This window comes from Rhincodon typus, chromosome 17 (assembly GCF_021869965.1).
Source record: "Rhincodon typus isolate 14 chromosome 17, sRhiTyp1.1, whole genome shotgun sequence".
NCBI lineage: Eukaryota > Metazoa > Chordata > Chondrichthyes > Orectolobiformes > Rhincodontidae > Rhincodon > Rhincodon typus.
Window position 1 is genome coordinate 37142661 of NC_063348.1, and position 26773 is coordinate 37169433.

Below are 26773 nucleotides of genomic sequence, written 5' to 3' on the forward strand. Positions count from 1 at the left end.
AAATGGATGTAGAGAAGTTGGATAGAATAGTTTTGTTTTCACTAGAGTTTAGAAGAGTGAGGGATGAAATGATTGAAATGTGTAATATCACGAAAGGCCTTGACAAGGTGAATGTGGAAATGGTGTTTCCTCTTGTGAGTGATTCTAGAACTAAGGGACACTGGGTTAAAATTAGAGGTTGTCCCTTAGGGTAGAGATCAGGATGTTTTTTCTTCTCTGAGGGTTGTAAGACTTCAGAACTCTGCCTGAAAAGTGTTGGTTGTGGAGTCAGTAAATGTTTTTAAGGCAGATTGATTCTTGATCTTCATGGGAATCAAAAGTTATTGGGGATAAATGGAAATGTGAAATTGAAACAGAACCAGATCCACATCATCGTTTTGAATGACAGAGCAGGCTTGAAGGGCCAAATGCTTTTAATTCTGATCTATGTATGAATCCATTGAAAATGGCAATACAGGGGAAAAGTTTTATGCTGAACAGAACTAGTAACATTAACGTTACAAAAACTTTATGAATTATGCATTCACCTGCCGAACTCCTACTGAACTGTAGTGTACCAGTTGTCATACCAAACTTTTGAAGCGTGGGAATGAGCCACAGCACTTAGATGGTGTGTTATAATGAGTTATTAAAAACCCGATTTTTGCATTGTACTCACAACTTATATCAATGATATTTGAAGTAACAAGATGAATTAGAAAACTACAGACCAATTTTATTTGGTAACATGGTGCATGAGACTGCACAGAATGAGATTTCTAATATTGAAGATATCCGATTATTCTTAAACCAAAAGTAATGAGTTGTTATTACACTTTTCACACATCCTCAACAATCATCTGTGGCTATGGGCCAAGCATCTATTTATAATTGCTTATTTTAGTAAGGTATTCCTGTCAAATAATTCATATCTTCAAAGACTGTTAATATATAACACATCAATTTGCCACGTAAGCAGATGGCTGTTTGGTTCATTAATGTGTCATGTCTGTGTGTTTTAGTTAGTGTGGAACACTGGTGTCATTTAGCCAGCTGTGATTTGTTCATTATTAGATACTATTGACTATATTGGGTAAATGTTCCTTTCTCCTACACTTAAACAAACCAACCACACTTTTTTTTAAAAGTATCAGTGCCTCTCAGCAATGTTATTTCTCAACTTCTGTATTGAGTCATTGGACTTAACTTTTTTTGGAAAGCTCTCAAAACTTTGATGGCTCCCTGATGGTTTGAAGAAGTATTTTTACTGAAAACTCAGCAGTATATGGTCAGAAAATAATAGTATCCTAGACTGACACAGTGCAGACAGAAGCCAGGATGGAGGCAAGGGACAGGATGGAGAAAGTAAGAGTGGGGAATCATTCAGACTTGCTAATCCTGATTGCTTTTCTAGTGACTTCTGCTTCAACATATTTACATATGAATTGTCAATAAGGAGTTAGGATATGAATGGGGTTGACAGTTCTGACTATTCTATTTCAAAAGCTTGCTACTATCAACTGTTCAGAATTACAGAAGAAAAATGATTGTTTCAGGGAGGCACCAAGAGGAAAAAAGGAACTTGTTTCTTGAACAGCTTTTACAGCTTCAGGATATACCAAAGAATTTGCAGCTACTGATGCACATTTAAAGTGTGGTCGCATTTGAAATATAGAAATGGAGCATCTATTTGTGCACAGCAAGCTTCCACAAATGACACTGAGGTAGACGGATAGAAGACCTGAGAGGAATTTTGTTAAGGTATTCAAATCATGAGGGATGTGGGCAGAATAGATAGGAAATTGAAAGGAACAGGAGAAAGAGTGTACAAAGCAAAAGCAATATGAGAAAAAGCTTTTTCACACAATGCATTCTAAGCTCTGGAATATGCCACCTGAGAGTGTGGTGGAGATCTCCACCCTCTTGAGTGTTCTATCAGGTATCCAGGTCATGGTGGATCCTATCAAACACCACATCCTTTTGACAGTCTGACCATGTTCAACTGCCCAAGTTTGCAAAACACATAACTTGGTGTTCAGCACTAGATGTGATTCTCCTATGAGACAATATTTGTTGAATAATCCAGACTGTGCTAAGAATTGTACTGGAAACCAAATTAATATATCAGTCAGGTTTGCAGTGTGTTTTATTTGCATGTGCTAGAAGCTACAAATAATAACACAGGACCCTATTCTGTGTTGGCAAAAAGAATAGTTTGTACACACATTTCATCTTTTTCATTAAGTAAGTGTTATGGAGGCTACTGATCTCTGCTGCATTCCCCATGGCAATGCTTTGACCAATCAGAGCCCATATTGGTTAATCTGCTATCTAAGAGTGACAGTTAACAGATTCAGCTGCATCTCTATGCCAAGCATGGGCCAATCAATCAGCATCTTCTTCTCATGCACTGTAAACTGTTGCTCCCTGCCAAGTTTTGGCTTCTTCAATCCTGATGCATGCTAGACAGAAAGCTTCAGCGTTAAAACTCTTTTCGACAATGCTTAGGTTCTTTGTTACCAAGCATTTACTCAGGAATTTTTGCACTCCTGCTAAAGCAAAATGCATGCTGCTGTGGGAGCTTGAGTGATACTATACTCACAAACTCTTCAAAATTGCAGAAAGCTATCCGTTTGAAAGATGTCATCAGCTGTCCACTGAGGATACTGAAGAATTTATCATGGCTTTAAAAATATTGTCCTTTCATTGTCATTTTGGAAAATTTATGGGATGGATTTGTGCGTAGTTTAAAAGATGAATCCCTTCAATGTAAGTTGTCGACATTACTAAAGTTAACCTTCCATGTAGCTTGCCAAATAGTGTTGTCCATAGAACAACCACCAGGTATTTGCTGAAGCAAACAAGCTCCAATGAAATAACCAGGACACCCCAAAGAAGGCAATTACAAAGTCTTGATACAATGTTTAGGCCAATATTTGGCACAGAATTGCCCATTTGTGACTGCAGAATGCAATGGCTGCAAGAAAGAGGGTTATTTCAGCGAAACATTTAAGATGATAAATGTAGAAGATGCTGGTGGAAGGCAATGGCAGTTGTTTGCAGCATCAGGTCACTTGGAGGTCAGTTGAGATTCAAAGGATAATAATACGAGGATCTCCAATGGAATGTTTCAGGACATTGTAGTCCAAGTAACATTTGATTCAGCCCCAGTGGACACAGTGGTCAACACTTAGCTTCAGTCTGTGTAATTCCTGTTATCACTATACTGTCCGAAATGGAGTTAGCATCATCCATCGAATTAAGAAGTTATGAAGGAGAGAAATTCCTCAGTTGGGAAGAGTGATGATTCTAGTCAGGATGAAATGGGCAAAGTTACCCAGTAAATTGATGAAGGGTCAAAATCCAGCCTTGCTTGGAAGCACCTGGCTCAAAACATAGAAGTCAAACTCAAAAGTGCTTTGTTGCAGAGAAGAAAAAAAGTCAAAAGACAAGATGGCACAATTGCCAAGTATCCCTGGGTATTTAGTGAAACTGGCACCTGGTTCAAGTCAACATACAGGTTCAAAAGAACACCAGTTCAGTTTACTGCTGACCTCTTCCACTGCCCAGTGGTCTACAATAGGAAATGAAGGCTAAGCTGAAAATACAGAAAGCACAAAAATTGAACACAGTAATTGTAATACTTCCAATATGGTAGTGCCAAAAGTGGATGGTAGTATGTGTGTGTGCGGTAATTATAAGATAACTAAATCAGGTACGAAAATGTGATATTTTGCCAGACATGGAAGATCTGATTGCTGTGTTATCAGGAGGCCAGAAGATTAATTCAGGATAACTTCTGACAATTGCCTATCTGTGACTTGAGTGAGATGATGAGTCAAAGTCATATTGACTGTTAGTGACTGTTAATACACACATGGGTCTATTTCAGTACCATTGGCCGCCATTTGGTGTTTCTTCAGCCTACAGAATTTTTCAAGTGTGCTATTATAGACAACATGAGAAAACATTTTCTTACATGTCGGGTTGTTGCTGTCTGGAATGCAGTTCCAGAAATGGTTGTGGAAGCAAATTCAATAGTGACATTCAAAAAGGGAATTGCATAAATACAGTAGGTTGATTTACTAATAGGTTAAATAATACACTAAATGGCATAAATATAAACAGCATAAATAAACTGAAAAAAAAAAGTGTTATAGAGTAAAGAGATGCATATGGATAATTAGATAGCTCTTTCAACAGAACTAGGCTAGATGTGATGGGCCAAATAGCCTCCTGTGATGTATAACTCTATATACATTGATAGATGTTGGTATGATGTTAGTTGCTTCTTTGTAACCTGTACTTAATTGCATATAATCTGCTTTTAAAAGGAGAATTGGAGATCAGAATGCAGCACTCTGTTAGGAAAAAAGAAGCAGGAATCGATCATTCAGGCCCTCAGACTTGTTTCCCTCATACAATTACATTCATGGTTGATCTCTTTAGTTTAGTAACCTTTAATACCTTTACTTCACAAAAATCTATGAATTTCTGTTTTGACATATTTAATTAACCCCCACCCTCAATGTTTTTTTAAAAGAGAGAATTCCAGATTTTCACTACATTTTATGTGAAGTTCTTCCTGACCTCACCGCTAAACAAATGAACTCTGATTCTAAATGTGTGTCCCCTAGTCATGGACTCCCCCACTAAAGGAAACCATGTCTTTCTATCTACTCTGTCAACTTCATTAATCACTTTGAACCAATCCTTGAAGTAACAGATTATAAGCATGAAGTATTAAAAAGCAGTAATAACACAGAAAACATCCATTCCCAGCCTTACTGCTCCCCGTTGTGGAAATAAAACAAAAATTATATCTTTGTCATTCTGGAACAAAACTTGCAGTTTGCAAGCTTCATGAGACCTATGGGAGTAGTATGTTTCATGTAATTATTGGATAAAGATTCAACAGCTGTTGTCACATCATTACATAAAATGCATCTGTACCCATATTTGTATTTTGGATAAAAATGGTACAGGAAAATGGTATCCTCAGACACTTGCTGCTTTTCCCCAGTGTATCTTACCCTTTAAAGAATGCTGGAGTAATTTGACATATGTTATCATAAAGCACGTTCTTTTGGTAGAGTAAAATGTATCATTTTGTCCCAAAAGTACTAATCACTGTTCGGATCAATTTACTTGACTGATATTTCCCAGTCTGTCTCATCAGTGGAGCTATTAACCCATTCAAAATAAACACAGCAAGAAAGTACATGATTGGTATGGAGTCTCAGTTCATCTGCAAAATTTGTCTAAGTAATTTTTATCCTTGGGAATTGTAAACATTTTGTCATCATTTAGTCTGCCACAATTATTTGATCCAACCTCGTTCCACCCTCAGTCTCCACGCCCTTTAATATTTCACCCAACCTAATCCCACTCACCTGCTCACTCCCCACACATTATCTTTTATTAACTCATGAGATGGTGTTGCTGACACAGCCAGCATCATTGACCACCCTTAATTGTCCTTGAGGACATGTTGGTAAACTGCCTTCATGAATCATTGCAGTACCTGTGGTACAGAGGCAAATTCTAGGGTCTTTGATTCAAAATCAGTGAAGGAACAGCAGTATCATCCCAAATCAGGATGATAACTTAGTTGAAGGGGAAACTGCCAGTGATGGTTTCTCATGCTCCTATTGGCTTTGTTCTTTAAAGTGGTATGAAGTCAAGGTTTGCTGAAGGAGTCTTGGTGACTAGCTGCAGTCCATCTTGTAAATGATACTCATTGTTACCACTTTGTGCCAGTGGTAAAGGGAGTGAATATCGAAGGTGGTGTATGTGTTACCAATTAAGTGGGTTGCTTTGTCTTGGATGGTATTGAGCTTCTTGAGTGCTGTTGGAGCTGTACTCATTCAGGCAACTAGAGGTAATTCCATCTAACCTCTTACTTGTGCTGTGTCATGGAAATGGTGGACAGGTTTTGGACAGTCAGGAGGTGCGGTACTCAACAGAAAATTCAAAGCCTTGACTTTTTCTTGCAGGTGCAATATTGATATGGCTGATCCAGTTAAGTTTCCAATCATTGGTAACCCTAATGGTTGAGGATTCAATGATGATAACATCACTTAATATCAAAGGAAGATGATTAGATTCTTTATTGTTGGAGATGGTCACTGTGGCACATATATGATGTGAGTGGTCTTTCCAAACAAGATTATAGTCCAGTTGTTGCTGCATGTGCTTCAGTATCTGAAAAGTTGTGGATGGAATTGAAGGTTTTTATTTATTCATGGTTTACTGGCTTGGCCAGTATTTATTACTTGTCCCAAATTGCTCTTGAGAAGGTGGTGGTGAGCTGCTTTCTTGAAGTGCTGCAATCCATGTGCTGTTATACATTCACAATGTTAGGGAGGTAGTTCCAGGCTTTTGATAAGTAACAAAGTTTCTAAGTCAGGGCAGTGACTGTTTTGGAGGGGAACTTGCAATTGTCCTTCTCGATGGCAGTGGTTGTGGGTTTATTTGTAGCTCCGTCCTAAGGAGCCTTGATGATTTTCTGTAGTGTCCTCCCTTCATAAATTGTACACACTGCTGCGACTGAACATCAGTGGTAGAAGGAGTGAATATTTGTGGATGTAGATTGCTTTATACTAGATAGTGTCAAGTTTCTTATTAGCAGGTTTGGATTTGTCCTTTTTTTTGTGGATGGAGCAAACCTGTACAATTTTCCATATCATTGATTAGATGCTAATGTTGTTGTCCTGGGACAGTTTGGTTAGAGGTGCAGGTAATTCTGAAGCGCATACTTTCAGGACTATAGCTTTTCTGGGCTTTTCTGGTGCCAATGCCATATTTAAAACTTAGCTGTGCACTTAGCTCCATTGCTGAAATCCAAGAATTGAAGTTGACTGTTACAGTCTGTGAATAATTGATAAGGAGATTGCCAATAGAGCCAATTTGGCATCCTGCATTTCTGACAGGGAGCTGGAGTTCATGGAGGTCTGAGTGGTGGAGGGAATGATCGTCCTCTTTCCTCACAAACACCATAGGAGACCACTTCACCAGATCCAGCCACCAAAATCCTGGTGTGAAGTTGCCAATCAGGTCAGTATGATGCATACTGTATAGAGGAAGGTATAGCAATGCAGGAAGAAGCTTAATGATCTTCAGCGCTCCACCAAGGTAAGTGCCACCATCTTCTCTCTGCTACCTCACACTCACTTTAACTCTGTTACTGCATCCACCTCTCATCAAAGTTCCTAGTCTATCACTCTCTCTATTGCCTGCAGCATTTTCGCTCACTCTTTCTCACCCACCTAATCCACTCCAACTGCTAATCCTTCCTGCCTTCTGTGCTCAGTACTCACCCAATCACAACACATCACCACCTTTCTTCCACTTGCACCAACATTGACTGCTGTGCTAGCCTCTGTCTTCTCACTCAGTTCCTTGTCGTTGTCTAATTGCAGGAGAAAACAGGCTTTAAAAAAAAGGCAGAGAGGACCAAGATGGGTAATAGGATGTCTAGCAGTCATCTGCTCACCCGTAGGAAAGAAAGACTCTTCCTCTCTTTAGGACAGGTCTGTAATAGCTAATGTGGTCATGCTGAGATTTCCAGGTCTTGACAACCATATAAAGCTCATTGTCAGGAACAAAAACAGAAGTTGCTGGAAAAGCTCAGCAGATCTGGCAGCAACTATGAAGAAAAGTTAGTTAATGTTTTGGGTCCGGTGACCTTTCCTCAGGGTCATTGTCAACTGTTGCATTGCTCTCCCATTACCACCACAGTGAGTGTATTTTTAAAATGACCAAGACTCTTCCTATTTTGTAACTCATTCCCTCTCTTGAGTCCCACCTGTGGCATCCACCCGGCCCAGCACCTCCATTCAACACCTCTTCCTCCATCTCTGAGGAAGAAGCCATGGATCCCTCAGATGATGCACCAGCAAGACTGCCTCCTGCACCCTCCACCAGCTCAGATACTGACTCCTTGGTGGGTACCGGAGATGGAATAAAACGAGGACCTCTATCTGCGAAGAACAGCATTGAGTATCTCTGACTGAGGAAAAAGTACTCCTGCTCTTTACCAAGCAGAAGCCTGCCAGAGATCAGACACATTGGGCAGGAAAGGACCACATGGTGTCACCTACTAATAATTCCATGAAAATTTACAAGCTAACATGGCAGCACAGGAAGGTTTGACAGAGGGATTTGGGAAACTGGATTGATGGTTGGAGGAGTCCATCACACAATATGTACTATGCTGCCTCCTGTATACATACGTCATGGGCAGATTGGCAGCTTCCATGGAATGTAATGTCCAGCTGTAGACACATTGGCTGCTGGTGATGCTTGTAAACTTGGGATCCATTGCTGTAGCAGTTGGTGGTCAAAATCAATGCAAAGAAAGAGGTAGAAGGCAGACACTGGTCTCGCTCCAGGTGCCCTTTCCTAATAAGGAGACAGGGTGGTGCCAATAAGCACCTAGCTAAAGGAAGAACATATGCAAACCCCAGAAGCCTCCACTTAGGAGACTCCAAGAGGTATCTGGCTCTTCCATCTCCAACCTGCTCATGACACACGACCCTGTGGAAGTTCAAGCCAAGGAGGCTGAGACTTTTTCTAGTCAGGACACTCCCCAGTTTGTCTGGGCCATCTAGATACAAATGGCCCCGATGCCATCTGTCCAAACCTCCAAGCTCCACAAAGGGTAGGCTTCCATCAACCCGGGACTTCAGCTAGATGCAGTAGGAGGAACAGGAAAAAGAAAACCTCCTGAGGGTACATAGGTGGTACAGGTGAAACTTTATTGTGAATAGAAGATCATAGATCGATCCTAACACGGGGGAGAGCAAGAAAGTGAGCCCAACGTGAAGGAGAGCGAGCCAGCGTGAGGGATAGTGAGGGAATGAGCCCAACGTGGAGGAGAGCGAGCCTGAGGGGTCTCAGCATCTGCGATGCTGGGAAGCGCAGAGGAGATCGAACAATTGTAGGGAGTGCGAGCACAGCATAGCTAAGCACTTAACAAGGTACTGTCATGTTGAACTTTTAGCATTATTTCTTTATTTTTTGTGTTATACTAAGAAGAACTTTAATGTTGAATTTTTAACTTTATTTCCTTACTTTTCTACTTTGTACCTAAGATGGCACTGTGAATGGTGATATTACACACTTTTCACTGTACTCCTGTATCCCTGTGCTTGTGATAATAGAATCTAATTCTAATATTTGTAAAAATATGTTCACTTTACATCATAAGCAATGCGATTGGCTATTATTTTAGCTACAGCTACAAGAATGAAAGCAGACAGGGTAGCCATCCTCAGTGCCACATGATATCATAATCCTGAAGGATAGCTGTTATATATTCTAATAATTGAATTATAAGTGAGTTTTGAGGTGCGATATGATGATGTAGTGACGCTGCTGTTTGCCAAGTGCCAACCTCCCTGGACAAAGGATGCAGGCTGACTCTGCCAATGGAGTGTGCCATGAGATGCTCAGGAATGCTAGCTGTGATGGATGGCTGGAGAGGATTCCAGGGAGCTGAAACCACCAGATATCCATTTGACTTTCATGTCAGGAATTCGTCCTGTCTAGTTTCTCTCCGTTGACTGGGAAAATAGCAACCTGCATATAAATGAAGCAAGATTGATAATCATGAGATGTTAATGCATTCATATAGACCCCTTCTGCTCACTAGTGAAATTCTCACCTAGCTGTTGAAACCTTATTGAGAAAATGAGAATTTTGTTTCTCCGTGTTGAGAATCAGATATTTTCATTCTCACTGTATTTTCCCATGTCGTTGGCAGGTTGGAAAAAGATGGCACGCAGTTTTGCAAAAGCATTGAATAAATCTAGAACTCTGTGCCCCAATGGTGAGTGGGATAAACCAAACCTTCAAAACTGAAATAGATGAATAACATTTACTTCGTGGGAATGGAGTGACATTGGTAAAATATTCATTTACTGGGTATAAGATACAAATTAGCCTTTGCATTATTTAATTCTTTTCTCCTCTTTTCCAAGCCTTGAAAATCTAACAATTTTGTGCAACCATTTTATCTTTCTGTAATAATCTCAAATCTGTGATCATGGTATGAATAAATTAAACCCATTAAGCATACCAACATCTTTTTCAGTGAGTCATCCATTTATTCTCTGGTAATTTACAGGCCAAGACGAACTCTAAGTAGAGGAAATGTTTTACAAAAGATAAATTCCTACAATTTCAGTTTGTATCCTCCAAGGAAATGATGATCTCATGCGCAATCCTTTACCAGATCACCAAGGGAATGGAAATACGTCCATCTTTCATCATTATATTTTGTTACAGTATCAGGTTGTCTAATGTTGAGGTAAATTTTCATTTGACAGCTCAGTATCTGCTTATAGCAAGAACGAACTTGCATTTATTTGTCGCATTTCACGCCCTCAGGAAGTTCCAGAGTGCTATGCACCCAATAAATCACATTCAAAGTGTAGTCACTCTTCTAATGTACAACCAATATTCACAGCCAGCTCCCATGAACAGAATGTGTTGGTAAAACCAGAATTTAGTTCCCATCCCAATTTTTTTTTTGCAGTGAGCCATCTTTTTAAATGGAACTGAGTAGCTTGCCAGGTAATTTCAAAGGGCAGTTAAGTGTCATCCACTATGATTTGGATCTGGACTCTCATATAAGCCAGAGTGGGTAAGGGTTGCAGATTTACTTTTGTGCCAGATGGGTTTTTATTGACAATTCAGTAGTTTTATAAACCGTATCACTGACTAGGTTTTTATTCCGGATTTTATTTAATTAAATTTAAGTTCCTAATTGCTGGTGAGATTTGAACGCAATTTTTCAGCTCATTAATCCTTGCCTGTATATTGCTCCAGCAATGCTATCATAACCTCAGCATTCTGTTTTCATTTTAGATTTTCACCATTCACAGCGTTTGAATTTGCCCATTTTTGGCTATTTCCTCAGCTCAGCTGTCCTGCTTAAGATATTTTGACAAGATGTCAAGTTTAATGACAGATGAAAAGGTCTTAATAACCAAAAGTGTCATTGTATATGTTTTAGAAGTCAAGAACAAGGTTACATGGAAATATTAGTATGTAAGCACGTTATGTTTGGATCAAAGCTGTAGTAATGTCTGGAACTGGATAGCAACAATGAGCAGATTATTGGTGAATAAGTGATAAGACTGACAGGACCTCCCGCCACTTTGCAGATGACATAATGTACACTGATGTGGTGGTATTTGGCAGAATTTGATGTTGTCGTGTATTTTTTTGGATAGGCAAACATAGACAATTTTCCATCTCGTTGGTTAGATGCTAGTGTTGTACCTGTACTGGGACAGCTTAGTTTGAAATACAGATAATTCTGGAGCACAAGTTTTCAGTACTACAGCTGGAATTTCTTTTAAAGAATAATTTTAAGGTTATATTAAGTTTGAAAGAAGATAGTGTAAAATATGATTTTGAGGGCATTATAACATTAGAGCTAAGCTATGGCAAAGAGAAGTCAGAAAACATAGTTTTACATAAAAGATTGCATAAATTTGAAAATCTCTCCCCCAAAACTGCATTAGGGTCAATTAGAGGTTTCACATTGGAGTTAGACTGAATTATTGATGGTGACCTGATGCAGCATTCCTGCTGGGCTCAATGGCTGCCTCTTGGTCCTTGGAAATGGCAGTAATTGGGATAGAAAGATCTAAACATAGTTGAGCAAAGGAGACTCCATTCTCCGACTTCCCTTTCCTTGCGATAGCCAGTGATGGAGCTCATGTCAATCTGGGCTGGGGTGGGAGAGAGAAAACCAGGTTATGGTAGCAGTTTGTATTGTTGGTGAATTTCCTTTCACTTTCTTCTTTTGGGTGGTTAGACCAGAAGAATCCAGGTTAATCTGTTCCTTTAAGATCACACACCATAACTGAGAGCTGTAACCCAGTGAGAGTCAACAGGGTGTATTTGGGTGGATGGAAATTGGGGCACATGAATTGAGACACTGATAAGAAACTCAGCAGATTATCTCATTAACTGGACAAAAGATTTTACCATTATGGGCATTCAGTCCTTCAAGTCCAAAATATACCAATATCCAATCAAAACCGATTACATAGCATCCAAGTAAAATAAAATGATTTGCCTAAGTGGTGCAAGACATGAGATATGAAAAAAATGATAAGTAATCGAAAAAACCATCTATAATAGATGAAAACTTTTTATTTCTCATAATGTCATAAAAGAGTACAATACAGTAGGAGGCCAACTTAACCATCGAGTTTGTGCTACCCTATTTGAAGACTAATTTCTATAGCACATTTCTTGACCTCAGGATGGCATTACATGTATTAGATGTTGCCTGGACTGGAGGGCAGGTCTTATGAGGGAAGGTTGAGGAAGCTTGGGATTTTTACAATGGAACGACGAAGGATGAGAGGTGTACAAGATGATGAGAGGCATGGATAGAGTGGATCGTCAGAGACATTTTCCCAGGGCGGAAATGACTATTAAAAGGGTGCATAATTTTAAGGTGATTGGAGGAAAGTATAGGGGGGGATGTCAGAGGTCTGTTCTTTACACAGCAAGTGGTGGGCATGTGGAATGCGCTGCTGGCAGTGGTAGTGGAGTCAGATACTTTAGAGACTTTTAAGCGACTCTTGGATGGGCACATGGAGGATAGTAAAATGTAGGGTATGCAGGGCAGTTTGATCTTAGTAGGATAATAGGTCAACACAACATTGTGGTTCGAAGAACCTGTACTGTGCTGTACTGATCTATGTTCTATGTCCTATTACAGCTAATGAAATACTTTGTAAAGCTAGTTCCTGAATACTGTCAGGAAATATAGCAGAAAATATGTGTACAGCAAGCTTCCTCAAACAATAGGAACTTAGTGAGCAGATAATTTTTGTTTTATTGATTGTGGTTGAGAAATGTACAATGACCGGGACACAGGGTAGGGTGAATAGGGTGAGGAGGAGTTTGACCTGCTCTTCTTTACAAGAGTGTCATGGAATCATTTACAGGCACCAGAGAGGGCACTCAGGGCTTTGGTTTGACATCATGTCCAAAAGACAGCATCTCTAATAGTGCAGCACACCTCAGTACTGCACTGAGAGGCTTAGCCTGTTTATATGTTCATGACTTGAGTGAAACTCAAACTCAGAACTTTCTGACTTATCTTCATTAGGTGCAATGCACTTTGGGATGTTCAGCGGTTGTGAAAGGTGTAACATAAAAGCAAGTAATTTTTTTCCCTTCACTGTTTACTGGGAGACATCACATTACTTTAATGGTAATGGTAATTTAATGGTAATAATGTTAAAGTGCTAGTTCTCCATGCAACTTATTTACAGGCATCAAACATTACCATTTACATTTTAGAAAATTATCACCAGTTGCACCAGTAGTTATGGACTGAAATCAATTAAATTCAGCCCACAGACAATGTTGCATTGCTTCTTACTCATTGAACTTGTGCTTTATTAAGAGTTATTTGCTTTTGGAGTACAATTACTCAGTGACATATCTCCTATAAACCTAATGTTGGTCATCAACATGCATTAATTTATGTTGGCTTTCAATGGCAGTGAATCATCCCTGGAGATTGTACGAATTGGAAGCAATCCATGATGTAAGTTTTTTTCACAGACTGGCTACGATGATGAGAGTCTATTTAGTGATATTTTTAACAAGTACTTTAACAGGTGGAGATGCTATTCCATTCAACTAGGGAGCTAAGTCAACAGTACAAGAATCACTTTCTCTATCTTGTATGGCAAAACAAACAATAAATTTTCACTTTGATGTTTAGGCTTGGGTAAGTTAGAAACAATATTGATGGGAGAAATACTTGATTGCCAGCATTTCTGAAATTAAACTTGACAAATTGCCAAACTAAGTGATGTAAACAACTTCCAATGAATGATGTAACAGAGATCATGGAAATCAGCAAGATATACTGATGCTTTAGTTTATGATGATTAGGTCTTAGATGACAAGATGAGATTTTTGATAATGAGTGGTGAGAGGCCAAATTACATGAATTACCACTCATTATCATCTTCATTACTAGTTAATCTCATCTCATTAATACTCAGTTTCCCATTCTTCCATCCAATGGTTAGAAACTAGATGCCAAGAATTCCAGACATGAAATCCCAGAGGGATTGACTGGCCACTCCAGCTTGCCACTTGTTTTTCTGGACTTCCATCATGGGCAGCTGGCACCAACATCTCAGGGCATGCTCCATGGGCAGCGGCCACATGCAACACAACCAAAGACTTTGGTGTCCAACACTTAGCAACATCACTGCATTGTCGTGGCAAATTTTTGATCACTTTTGTATGCTTCTATACTTCAGTGTTGCATCTTTGAAGTCCACCGATACCTTTCATTGCAGTGCTGCTGCTAAGGCACTTTGTGGACAGGGACAAGTCTCCAGCTCCTCATGATGTGGATCAAGATATAACTCAAGACTGCACACTTGCTCTAATAGTGCCACTCACTTTGTGTCTACTTCAATGCCTTGCCTTTTTGCGCTTTGCTGCAGTGAGACTGGCAACATGAAGGAATGGCTGGCCATCCTATCCCAGTGGCTGTCAAGCTGATAGCTGCACTAAGTGTTAATGTAGCCAGCTCCTTCCAAACAGCCACTGGGGACTTTTGTGGATGGATGATTGAAAAATCACACACATGTTTCAAGGCTGCTACCGATGTCCTTTCTGTACTAATTGCAATGCTTCAATACATTTCCCAATGATGAAGTCACTGTTGTAGTCTGAGCAGTAGGCGTTGGAAACATAATTGGCTTCTTGAGGTGCAGGATGTGATAGACTGTGCACACCTTAAGTTCAGACCCCGTTTCACAACACAGTTGAGTTCATTAACAGAAAAGGGTTCTTTTGCATCAATGTACAAGTCAGCTTTGATCATTGGTACCAGATCTTGGAAGTCTGTATCACGTACTCTGGAAGCTTCCATGATGCCTGTATTCTTAAGACCTCTTATATTCCTGCTGCATTTGAAAGGCCAGATGCCTTGCAAAGGATGGTTACTGAGACACAAAGATGACCCACTGCAGCCATTACTGGTGAAGTGCAACCTTTTGGCTGAGGCTAAGCATTGATTCAATGTAGCCAATCCTTCATCCAGAGCCATGGTGGAGCAGGCAATGAATACAAGGTTCTTCTGCTTACTTTAGTCTGGGAGAGACCTTATTCTATACTCGAGTAGAGTGCAACACATACTCCAAGTATAATTTACTTTGCACAATGGGATCAGGCAAAGAAGGGATGTGGTAGAGTTTGACAAACAGGGAGCATGGAGCAGTCGTCTGATGAGGAAGATGAGGACTTTGAGCAGGAGAAACAGCACTTCCTGTATGATAGAGCACAGCAGGAGCAGACACTACAAGCCAGAACAGGACTTACTTGACATCTGGTTCCAATAATTGTGAGCGGGGTGCAGTAATCATCATGAAACCGTAAAATTGTTGGTGCTCAAAAGGCCAATGGTCAGTTCCTGTTCTGAGAGACAAATGCAGCTTCTGTTTGTTTTTTTTTTCACTGTTAGCTCTTGCTGCTGTTGAATAAAAGAGACTGGTTTGAAGCCTTCAGATGCTTTCCTGTATGTGATGGTTCCACACTGAAAAATAATAAGATGCTGCGCTATCATGCGTATTGGGAGAGTGGCTATGATTTAGACAGGGTTGTGAGACAGGATGTGCTAAGGACAGGTGAGCTGTATGGCTTGGTTTTTAAAGCAGTAGGTGTTAGAATGTGCAGCTGTAATGAAGTGTCATCCCCCTGAGAAGCATTGGCTTGTGGATCCTGCTCCAGTACACATATGGTGAAGAGCACCTGTGTACTTCTAGTGCTTGATCAGGCGTGTGGCTAGGGTAGAAAGGCAGTGCCAGCACCAGGGATCCTGAGAGATCCCAGAAGTGGCATGTACTTCTGCTTATTGCAAGATGGAGAACTGGGCTAGCATTGGATGAGAGAGGTATGGTTGACACATGGTATCTGGTTAAAGATGTGAATTTGGGACAACGGCTCAAGAAAGCTTGCTTGGCCTCATAGACAAACCCTCCGTGAAACATGAAAAATGACATTTAGCCGATATCTAGTAAGATTCAGACCTTGGGGTCTGTGATCTACAGGAATGGCCTCCTTGCATGATTGCATAACTGGTTAGTAATATATTTGAGGATTCTAATGCTAGGTATTGTTGAATTTTTCACTCATTGGTATTAAAGTAACATTAAGAATTCATTTTTATTCATTTGTTGGGAATAAAGTAACAAAGCAGCTGTTGTTTTTAATTATTTTCTTTTCTCCTCTTTTCCGAATCTTTTAAAACTGTAATCAGTTTTTGTAGCAATTTTACTTTTCTGTAAACATCTCCAAAGCTGTGTGTGTCTCAAATCTATGATTGTAGGTACAAAACAATTAACCCCATCAAGCATAGCTGCTTTATGAATGAGTCAATTATTTAATCTTTTCTAATTTGCAGGTCAAAATGAACTATAAGTAGAACAAATGTACAAAAGGTAGAAAGCTTTACAATGCCTACCTGCATGCTACAAGGAAATGATAATCTCAAGTGCAAACCTTTATCAGGTCATCAGAGAAATACATGAGACTATCTCTCATCATCACATTATAATAGCAAGTGTCTAATGCCAAGGTAAATTTCCTTTTGAGAGCTCACCGTCTGCTTAATAAGAAAGAAATTGCATTTATAGAGCTCCTCTGACAATCTCAGGATGTTCAAAATGCTTTATAACAATGAATTATATTTGAAGTGTAGTTGCTGTTGTGATTTACAACCAATTTTTCATAGCCAGCTCCTACAAATAGTCTGTTGATGTTGCTGGTAAATCCAGAATTTTGGTTTCCATCCCAACTTTCCCTGGTGGGTCAGCTTAATGAATACAGTTGACTAGGTCATAAGGTCCTCGCTGAGGCAATTACAAATCAGCTGCTGTGACCTCGATTATTAATTACATGTTGGCCTTACTGCATAGGGGTGGTGCATTTATTTCCCTATAGGTCATTAGTGATCCAAATGGGTTTTTAATGACAATCCAGTAGTTTTATGATCACCATTACTGAGACCAGATTTTAATTCCAGATTTTATTTAATTATGTTTTATTTCCCAGTTGCTGATGGGAGTTGAATTCTTCATATCCCCAGATCATTCATCCAAATCTCTAGATTGCTCCAGTAATATAGTCATAATGCCGTTGTATCCTCAACATTTTCTGTTTTTATTTCAGATTTCCACCATTCACAGTGTGTTGCATTTTGTTTTATTTTGGTTACTCAATTCAGCCTTCTTTCTGGGAAAGGTATGACAAGAAATGAAATTCAGAAGCAAATTCAAAGGCCTCACCAACTCTAGAAATCAATAATGAGTATATGATGAAATTTGAGTCTGAAAAACCACAAAGACATTCCATAGAGCAGAAATAGCTCGCAGAAGTTAACAACATTTTGTTTAGAATGTGCAGTCCAGACACAGGCCATTTGGCCAAACTAAACAGGCTAATGTTCATCTTCCATATGAATCTCCTCCCAATCATCTGACCCTATCTTTAAATTCTTATATTCATTGTCCTTTTACATATAATCTAGGCTATTTATCTCAACATTCTCTATGGTAGTAAGTACCATATTCTGTAGGGAAGTTTCTCCTGGGTTCACTTATTGATAATCCACTAATTCATAATTAATGACTATCTTCTATTTATGGCATCAAATTCTTTTATAGTCTTGAAGATTTATATCAAATTATTCCTCAATCTACACTTTTCTGGAGAGAAGAGTTATGTTTTTGATCAGAATAACCTGTTAGTCCTGCTATTACTCTTGAAAGTCTGTTTTATGCATTTTCCAATCCCTCAGTATTATAAAGCCCAATAGTGCACAATATTCCATGTGTGAGTCTGTCTTGACCAGACACATGACATAACATAAGTTAAATCTTTAAGCATGTGTTTGGAAACAACATAACAATAAGCTGTTTCGGAAGAGCAGAAGAAATTGACAGGGTGGGGAATGGGGTCGATCTGGTGAGGAAAGGGGAGGAGATAAGCAAAAAGTCAAGTCAGAACTGAAGAACAGGCTTGAACCTTGTAAGTTTTTAGCTGAGTATGAGTTGCATTGAGTTCTTTGGAGGAATTCTCGCTGTGAGGCCTAACGAACTTTCTGGCTATATCTTGCCAAATGTACCTCATTAACTACCTACCTTAGTCCTGTGGCATTCCTCATGTCCAATTCTATCCCCATCTTACCACTCGGAACTCCTTGAACAACTTGCCACTCATCCAATATCCACTGATGCCCAGGCCATATTTAAAAGACTGTTCTGCACCTGGATGAGCAGTGGCATTCTGAAGTTGCCCTGCTCATTGACAAACAGAATTTGAACCTGTTGGAGAAGAGGCAATAAAGTGCTGCAATTCTCTGACAGGATGTAGTGGACCAAAGGAGGAGGAGATCTCCTCCTGGAAAACCGGCAGAGGAGGCAACACTAGCTGACCCTGGGAGACTGATCCAAAGTCCCTGCCTGGGTCAGTGCCATCTCAATGATCCAGTGAGTTGCTCCTGACTTCAAAACTTCTCATCTGATTCTACCACAAATCTCACCATAGCTCAAGTCATTTATACCTCTATTAGATTACAGCTATTGTTTTTGATACAACCCCAATTAAGATAGTATTAAGTGGACAGAAGGAGACAGAATTATGGGTGGCAAGGGTTTGAGGGTGGGGAAATGTGAGAGGAACTGATACAAAATGCAAGAGCTAAGGTATTAATGGAGCACTCAATCACCACCTTACCGTAGTGATAGTAGGAACTGCTGATGATGGAGTCTGAGATAACAAGGTGTGGAGCTGGAGGAACACAGCAGGCCATAGGAGCAGGAAAGCTGATGTTTCAGGTCTGGACCCTTCTTCAGAAAAAGGGTCTGAAGAAGGGTCCAGACCCGAAACGTCGGCTTTCCTGGTCCTCTGATGTTGCCTGGCCTGCTGTGTGCCTCCAGCCCCACAACTTGTCACCTTACCACCTTACCATAGTGTCTGTTTCAGTGGTAAAATGCTTGTGTGTGAAGCTGAAGGTCCTGGGTACAAATCCCACCGTCGATAGTCTGCAGATGGACGCTCTGGCGCTAAATTCTGTGTTGATGTTGAATGAGATACCTGTGGGTTTGGAACTTATCAAACCTTTACCTAACTTCCATGTGCACTCCCTGACATTGATAAGTCTCACCTAAAGATGCTAGTTGGTGAAGGAGAGCACTCATGTTAATGCCTGTGAGATTGTTAATCAGCCTACAAATCCATCTACTACTATAAGCTGCTCTCTGTGGGAAGATTCAAAAACAATTTGTTTAACACAGCTCTCTATTTCCACTCTGATGTGAATAGTGCAAGTGAAAGGCTATCTTTCCTCTGACAAACAAGGCTTTTTTTTAAAAAAATGGAATAAGCATTTGCATTCTATTATCCTTTTAATATGGAAATTTGCAGTTTTCTATTTTAGTTAGCTGAACAGATATTAAACTGACAAAAGGACAAAAACACTCATGAACAGACAAACCCTTTCAGAAACCTTTTAAATTTGCCAAAGCAAAGAAAGGAAAGTTCTGAGCAATTTGTTGTCAAAAAAGTATGAATTATGGTATAAATTCATTCTTAAATTTCACATAGCTTTGTTCAGATTGTACCTGAAGCACTGGCTCCACGTTTTGTCATTCAAATACAGCAGGAAGCAATCAAATGTAACAGTATTTTGAAAAAGCACAGGACTGATCTCCATCAGAAGAGACCCAGATTCTAGTTAAGAAGTCTTAAAAAAATAGGAAATTTCAGTCTAAAGAAGGGGTGACCTTATACTGGTACATTTTCAGAAAGTAGTACTTTTTTCTGATGTAATTGAAACTTCTATTTTGCTTTTAATATTGACTTCAAAGTAGACATAAATGGCTTTGATTTAAATTTGCTGGCTAATGACTTTCAGAATGAGACTTGAAGGAAGCAAATTTGCTAATAGTATTTAAGTGAGGAAGTGTTCAGTTAAGAGTGCTTCAGGGTTGGAATCTCTAATATGAACAGGAGGTTTACAGTTGTAGTCCTGTAGAGTTCAATTATAACAAACTTGTGGACCGTAGTGCAACATGTAATATTACTGATAATACCAAAACTCTCCAACTGGCCCCAGTGTGATCCCAGCCATTTTTTATGTGAGTTACACACTGTACTCATTAGCCTTTTAAATTAACATATCCCCAGTACTGGAAGCCTAGCAGGATAGGATTTACAATTGGCGCTTGTCTGCTTATGAATTCTTGACATGCCAGGGGTTAGTGTTCACCGTATTCAGCCTGCATTGAATTAGCACAGGGAAGATGATAAGAAAATACTAAACATGTAGCTTTACCCTAAGATTCAATGGAGCATCATCACCAATGTTATGACTGAGGCTTGAGGAGTGCGCTATCATTTTTGTCCCACAGTCCACAAATTACAACATAAGTTTTTTGGAAAATTCCTAGTTACTGAAAGCCAATTAGATACTTTATCAGGATATGATGAAGTAGATCTATTGACCAGGTTCCTTTAAGAAACACAATTATTAGTCTAATATCAAAACAAATCTTACTCAATTAAATTGTGACTCCAGACCTACAGCAATGTGGTCGACTCTTAACTGCTGTCTGGGCAATTATGGATAGGAAATAAATGCTGGTCTGGCCAGTGATGCCCTCATCCCATGAATGAATAAAAAAAAAATTAATTCTGATCTCTCTCTCTCTCTGCAACTTCTCTGTGCCTATGACATTGTATTCTCCACTCTCTTCTGCTACCCTTATGCACTTTGCATAGTACAACCTGGCTGTAGAGCACGCAAAACAACACTGTTCACTGTATCTCGGTACATGTGATAACAATAAATCAAATCAAGAAGGCGATGCAGAGTCAGCACCAGCTGACTCCCTGCCACCTGCATGTTCCCTCTCAGGTCACGCACCGCCTGAACCACCATTACTGCATCATTGCTGGATTAAAATGCTAGTACACCCTGTCTGACAGCAGTGTACATTCTCATGAACTGCAGTGGTTCAAAATGTGGCACACCATCATCTTCTCAAATGCAGTTAGAGTTTCGTAATAAATACCATCATTGCCAGTCATGTTCATATCCTATGAATTAAGTTATAAAAATTTACCCTCTTGGAAAAAAGATTAGCAGCCTAATATCTAATGTATTCTAACTGTTGCACATACTGAAGTCATGTTTCTTGGTTTTCCTCAATCTATTAAACTAGAATAATCTATCAATAGGGAGGCAATCTTAATTAATTCATAGATCGCTAACATGTTTTTTTTCTCAGTCTATTCTCATCTAAGATACATGGACCACAGTCCTGAGCCTTGCTGAATAACTGAGGATTATTTAGTTGGGAGCTAAATTTGGGGGCATCAGCCAGGTGATCGTAAGACCTGCCCTAGTACAATGGAATATCTAGCTAGATTCTGCAATTTAGTACATCAGGCACGAAGATTCACATCATGAAGAGTCACTAGACTAGAAACCTTAGCTTGCTGTCTCTCCATGGATGCTGTCTGACCCGCAATGATCTCCAGCATTTGTTGTTTTCAGTACAGATTCCAGCATTTGCAGTAATTTGCTCCTAAGTGGGAATATCTTACCCAGGTTCTTTCAACAGTACCACCTCGGAACACAAGGGCAACAGATGCATGGGAGTTGCAAGTTCATCTGCAAGCCATATGAGCTGGCAAGATGGATACAGAACTGGCTTAGTGATAGGAGACAGAGGGTAGTGATAGAAGGATGCTATTCAGAATGGAGGGTTGTGACTAGTGGCATTCCACAAGGATCAGTGCTGGGACCTTTGCTGTTTGTGATCTACGTAAATGATTTGAGGAAAATGTAGATGGTCTAATTAGTAAGTTTGTGGATGTTACAAAGATTGTTAGAGTTGTGGATGGTGAAGAAGACTGTCAAAGGATACAGCAGGATAGAGATCAGTTGGAAGCATGGGCAGAAAAATGGCAGATGGAGTTTAATCCAGACAAATGTGAGGTGATGCATTTTGGAAGGTCACATACAGGTGGAAATTATACAGTGAATGGTAGAACCCTTAGGAGTATTGATATGCAGAGGGATCTGGGTGTGCAGGTCCACAGATCACTGACAGTGGCAGCGCAGATAGATAAGGTGGTAAAAAAGGACTATGGCATGCTTGTCTTCATTGGAAGGGGCATTGAGTATAAGGATAGACAAGTTATGCTGCAACTTTATAGAACTTTAGTTAGGCACACTTGGAATATTGCATAAAGTTCTGGTCACAACACTACCAGAAGGATGTAGATGCTTTTGAGAGGGTACAGAAGAGATTTACCAGGATGTTGTCTGGTATGGGAGATTTTTAGCTATGAAGAAAAGTTTGTTTTCACCGGAATGCAGGAGGTTGAGGGGTGACCTGATAGAAGTTTATAAGGTTGTGACTAGCATGGATAGAGTGGAAAGTATGAGGCTTTTTCCCAGGGTGGAGGGGTTAGTTACTAGGGAGACAGGTTCAGGATGCGAGGGGGGAGGTTTGTTTACAAGAGATGTGCGAGGCAATTTCTTTACACAAAGGGTGGTGATGCTGGAACACCTGAGGATGTGGTGGAAGCAGATGCAGTAGCAGCATTCAAGAAGCACCTGGATGAATACATGAAATGGAAAGGAATGGAGGAATATGGATCCTGCAAGTGAAGAAATTTTTTGTATGGAAGGGCAAAATGTGTTGGTGCAGAATCGGAAGGTTGAAGGACCTGTTCCTGTGCTGTATTGTTCTTTGTTCTTTGCTCTTTGGACTCTCTGAGGTCCCTGACACAATGGACCACTCACATTCTGCTGGCCACCAATGAGATACCTTCAATTTTGGTTGTGAGATGGTGCAGAAATTTTTAAAATATGCCCAGATGTTAAATAACTCTGTTCATGCTGGCATTCATAAGGGATGATTTTTGCCTACTTTCTTCCTTTCGCGTCTAGACCATGAGCCAGAAGTAAATCATTGTAAATTTATCATCAAGGTCTTCACTGTTTTTGCAGATCTGGATTTGATGCTGATTAAGCAATGCCATGAAATTAAAATTCTCTTCCATCTTTTCAAATCCCTCCTTGTTGTTTCCCTGCTTCATATCCTCCAGCATTGCCATCCTATCAGATATCTGTACTTCCTGAATCTTGACCTCTTAAACATCCCAGATTTTCATCTCCCCTCCAATGGTGGCCATGTCATCATTTGCCTGGAGGGCAAACTCTGAAATTCCCTCCCTGAATCTCCAAAGCTCGTGTTCTTAACACCTACTCATTTGATCAGACTTCTACTTACCTGTTCTATATGCCATGGTGTCAAATTTTGTTTTATAATTATTTCTGTGATGCATGTATTTCTATGTTAAAGGCATTATAGAAATATAAGTTACTGTAAATTACAGTGTAATTGGTCCAGTATGCCAGTACCAATCACAGTGTTCAAACAATGATGTGCAAGTACTGTAGAATCATAGAATCCCCACAGTGTGGAAGCAGGCCATTCAGCCAATCAAATCCACACTGACCCTCTGAAGGGCATCCCACTTAGACCCATTCCCCTACCCTATCCCTGTAATCTTGCATTTCCTATGGCCAATCCACGTAGCCCGCACATCCCTGGACATTATGGGCAATTTAGCATGGCCAATCCACCTAACCTGCACATCTTTGGACTGTGACAGAAACTGGAGTATGCGGAGGAAACCCACGCAACATGGGGAAAATGTACAACTCCGCACAGACAGTTGCCCGAAACTGGAATCGAACCCGGGTCCCTGGCACTGTGAGGCAGCAGTATTAACCATACCCCGTAATGTGACCATTATTGCCTAAACCAGGACTTCCTTATTTTTTGCATAATCCAGTTTTCTATAGCTCAGATTTACAAATCCCCAAACTGTAAGTAACAGAGATAAGGTAAGAGAATAATACAGGGATAAAGCAAAGGAATAACACACCTTGTTCACAATCTCTTGGTTATAACAGACTTATGGAGCAATGAATATCATGTGCAATCATCAATTGAGATGCAACCTCCTTCCCTTGAAGGTCGCCACCCTGTGCCAGACTATTGCTCAGCTCAGCTGCGGAACTGTTCTGAAAAAGAGCATATTTGGCTGAAAATGTTAACTTGGTTCCTCCCTCCAGATATTGCCGCTAGACATGCTGAATTTCTCCAAGCACTTCCTGTTTTGATTCCAGACATTCACCACATTCCAGATGAAATGCTTTTCCTCATGTTCCATCTAACCCTCTACCAATTGTCTTAAATCTGTGCCAGTTGTTAATTGACCTGTTTGCTAGGGGACAATGGTCTTCCCTGTGCACTCTACTGAATACTCTATTTTGTACACCTGAATTACATATCTAGCACAGTTAGCTTTGTGGCCACTTTTTGATGACCTGCATAGCCACATGCTCCACTGTTATAGTGCACACAAATGTTGTAAGGTTGAAATGTGAAACCAAGGGCTTGTTTGCCCTTTGAGGTCAATGTATCTGAATGGATAGAAAATAAGGAGAATTCTCTTCTGTGTTCTGGGCTGATTATCACAATGCTGTTTGTGGAAAATTGCTATGCATTAATTACCTGCATGTTTCCTCCATTAAAACTAAAGTTGCAATACAAAAACTGCTTTGCTGACTGTGAGAGACTTTTGACATCTTGAAATTTAATGGGTCTCAAAATAAATTGAAAATTCTTCTCTATTATTTCAAGGCCCCAGTGAAATAACAAAACTATTGGTAGAGCTTCTTTGCCATTGCTAATTAATCAGGCTGTTTGATGTGAACAGATGTGTGTGGTATCAATTTCTTAAAGAAAAAATTATTGTGTGGATGTGAGCTAACAATAACCATAACTCCAACAACCTGTCCCTTGTTGTTCACCTGACAATATGAGGTTGGCTTTCTTGAACCGCTGCAGTTCATTTAGTGAAGGCTCACACATGGTGCTAGTGGGTATAAGGTTCCAGGATTTTGACCAGTGACAGGAATGGAGACAAACAGCAGAATAGTCAGGGTTGAGAAAAATTTGGTTAACTGTTTCAAAGTTACATGTTGCAACTATAATACATGGGAGAGGGAGTAGATTTATTGCTTAAGTGAAGAAGTTGGCTTAAGGCAAAATTTAATTAGTCAAGGGTGATTTGGAATCATTGCATCTCCAAGTTCTCCACTGTTAGGGATTTTCCACACCTTACATCTGGGTCTGTTATCGACTCATTGGTCGAGATTGATCACTGTTGCAAATCAACAACTCCATGATTGTTGTAACTAGGGACTACCATCAGTCTATCAGAAGGACTTGGACTTCTTTATGTTGAGCAGTTTCCATGCCCAATGCTTTCTGTCACTTCAAGGACACAAAGCCAAATTGCTATATGATAAATCCACAAAAGAAGTAAAGTTGCCTAGTGGGAAAGTGGCGGAAAGGTAAAACCCAGGCAAACTATACAAATCTAGAATGGAATCTGAATCCATAGTTTTTCCATAATAACAACACTTTTTTGACTGGTGTCTGTAAAATATCACAGTATCACGTGAGGATAATGAAGCAATGAATTGACACTGAGCCATATAAGAAAATGTAATATCTTGGTCAAAGAGGAAGATTTTAAGCAGCATGTTCAAGATAAAGAAAATGTAGATAGATGGAGAGGCAAATTATGGAGCTTAGGGTCCAAACAGCTGAAGTCACATTGACCACTCACTCTGTGCTCACGAATCAATATTCCAGTTAAATAATGAATTGATTTCAAAATTCTCGTCCTTGTTTTCAAATGTCTCCATTGCCTCATGCACAGTATCTCTGTAACCTCCCCCTTTTCAAATCAAGGTGCATGTCATACTGAAAGCCAGAGCAGGTTGGTGCTGTGAGCAGGACCTGGTACAAGTTAGGAATAGGGCAACAGAATTTTAGGTACTATGAGTACATTACCATCCTCCAGTAACAGCAACTGGAGGATTGACATAATTTAAAACAATGTAGCAAACTGAAAAGGCAGTACTTGATGAATGCAATTATATAAGTCCACTGCAGTGACCTATCAACAGATTAATAACTTTAATTAAATCCGAAGAATCTAGGTAGACTCATGCTTTCTCCCAGCTTTTATATTCTTCAAGATCAAAGCGGGACATACAGCATAAAGTTAGAGGTCTGTCAATCTGGGCTGTGTTCCAAGAAGTTGTATGCTGTCTTTGTTGTCCTTCACCATTCTTCATAAAGGTTATCAGTGGATTCCAGTCAGATGCAGGGGCACGGCTAATGGAAGAGTAATTTTCCCATCAACCAAAGTAAGACGACAGCTGGGTCCTCATGCCTATCTTTATGAATATCAAACAGTTTCATTCCACTCAACCTTCAGAAACAATTTATTGAAAGATTCTTTTTCCTAGGGAACACTCTCACTTCTGACTTGGCAATTATTGCATATTGTACAAAGACTGACCTGTAAGTTGTTCATTGCCTTACTTCTGGCTGTTTTGATCTTACTTCCACAAGTTGTGCCTCACCTATGGCTTCATCTGATGAATGGATATTCCAAAGTGAAGAACTAATCCTCTCCCATAGTGACCTCACCCATTCTCTGTCCTGTTGTAATCTAATAACTTAATGTTAACTCAGACACTTATGTGTCTAAAGAATATAATATTGGCACATAATACTTAGTTTTAATAAATCTCTGTTGGATTCTTCAATACCACAATATCCACACC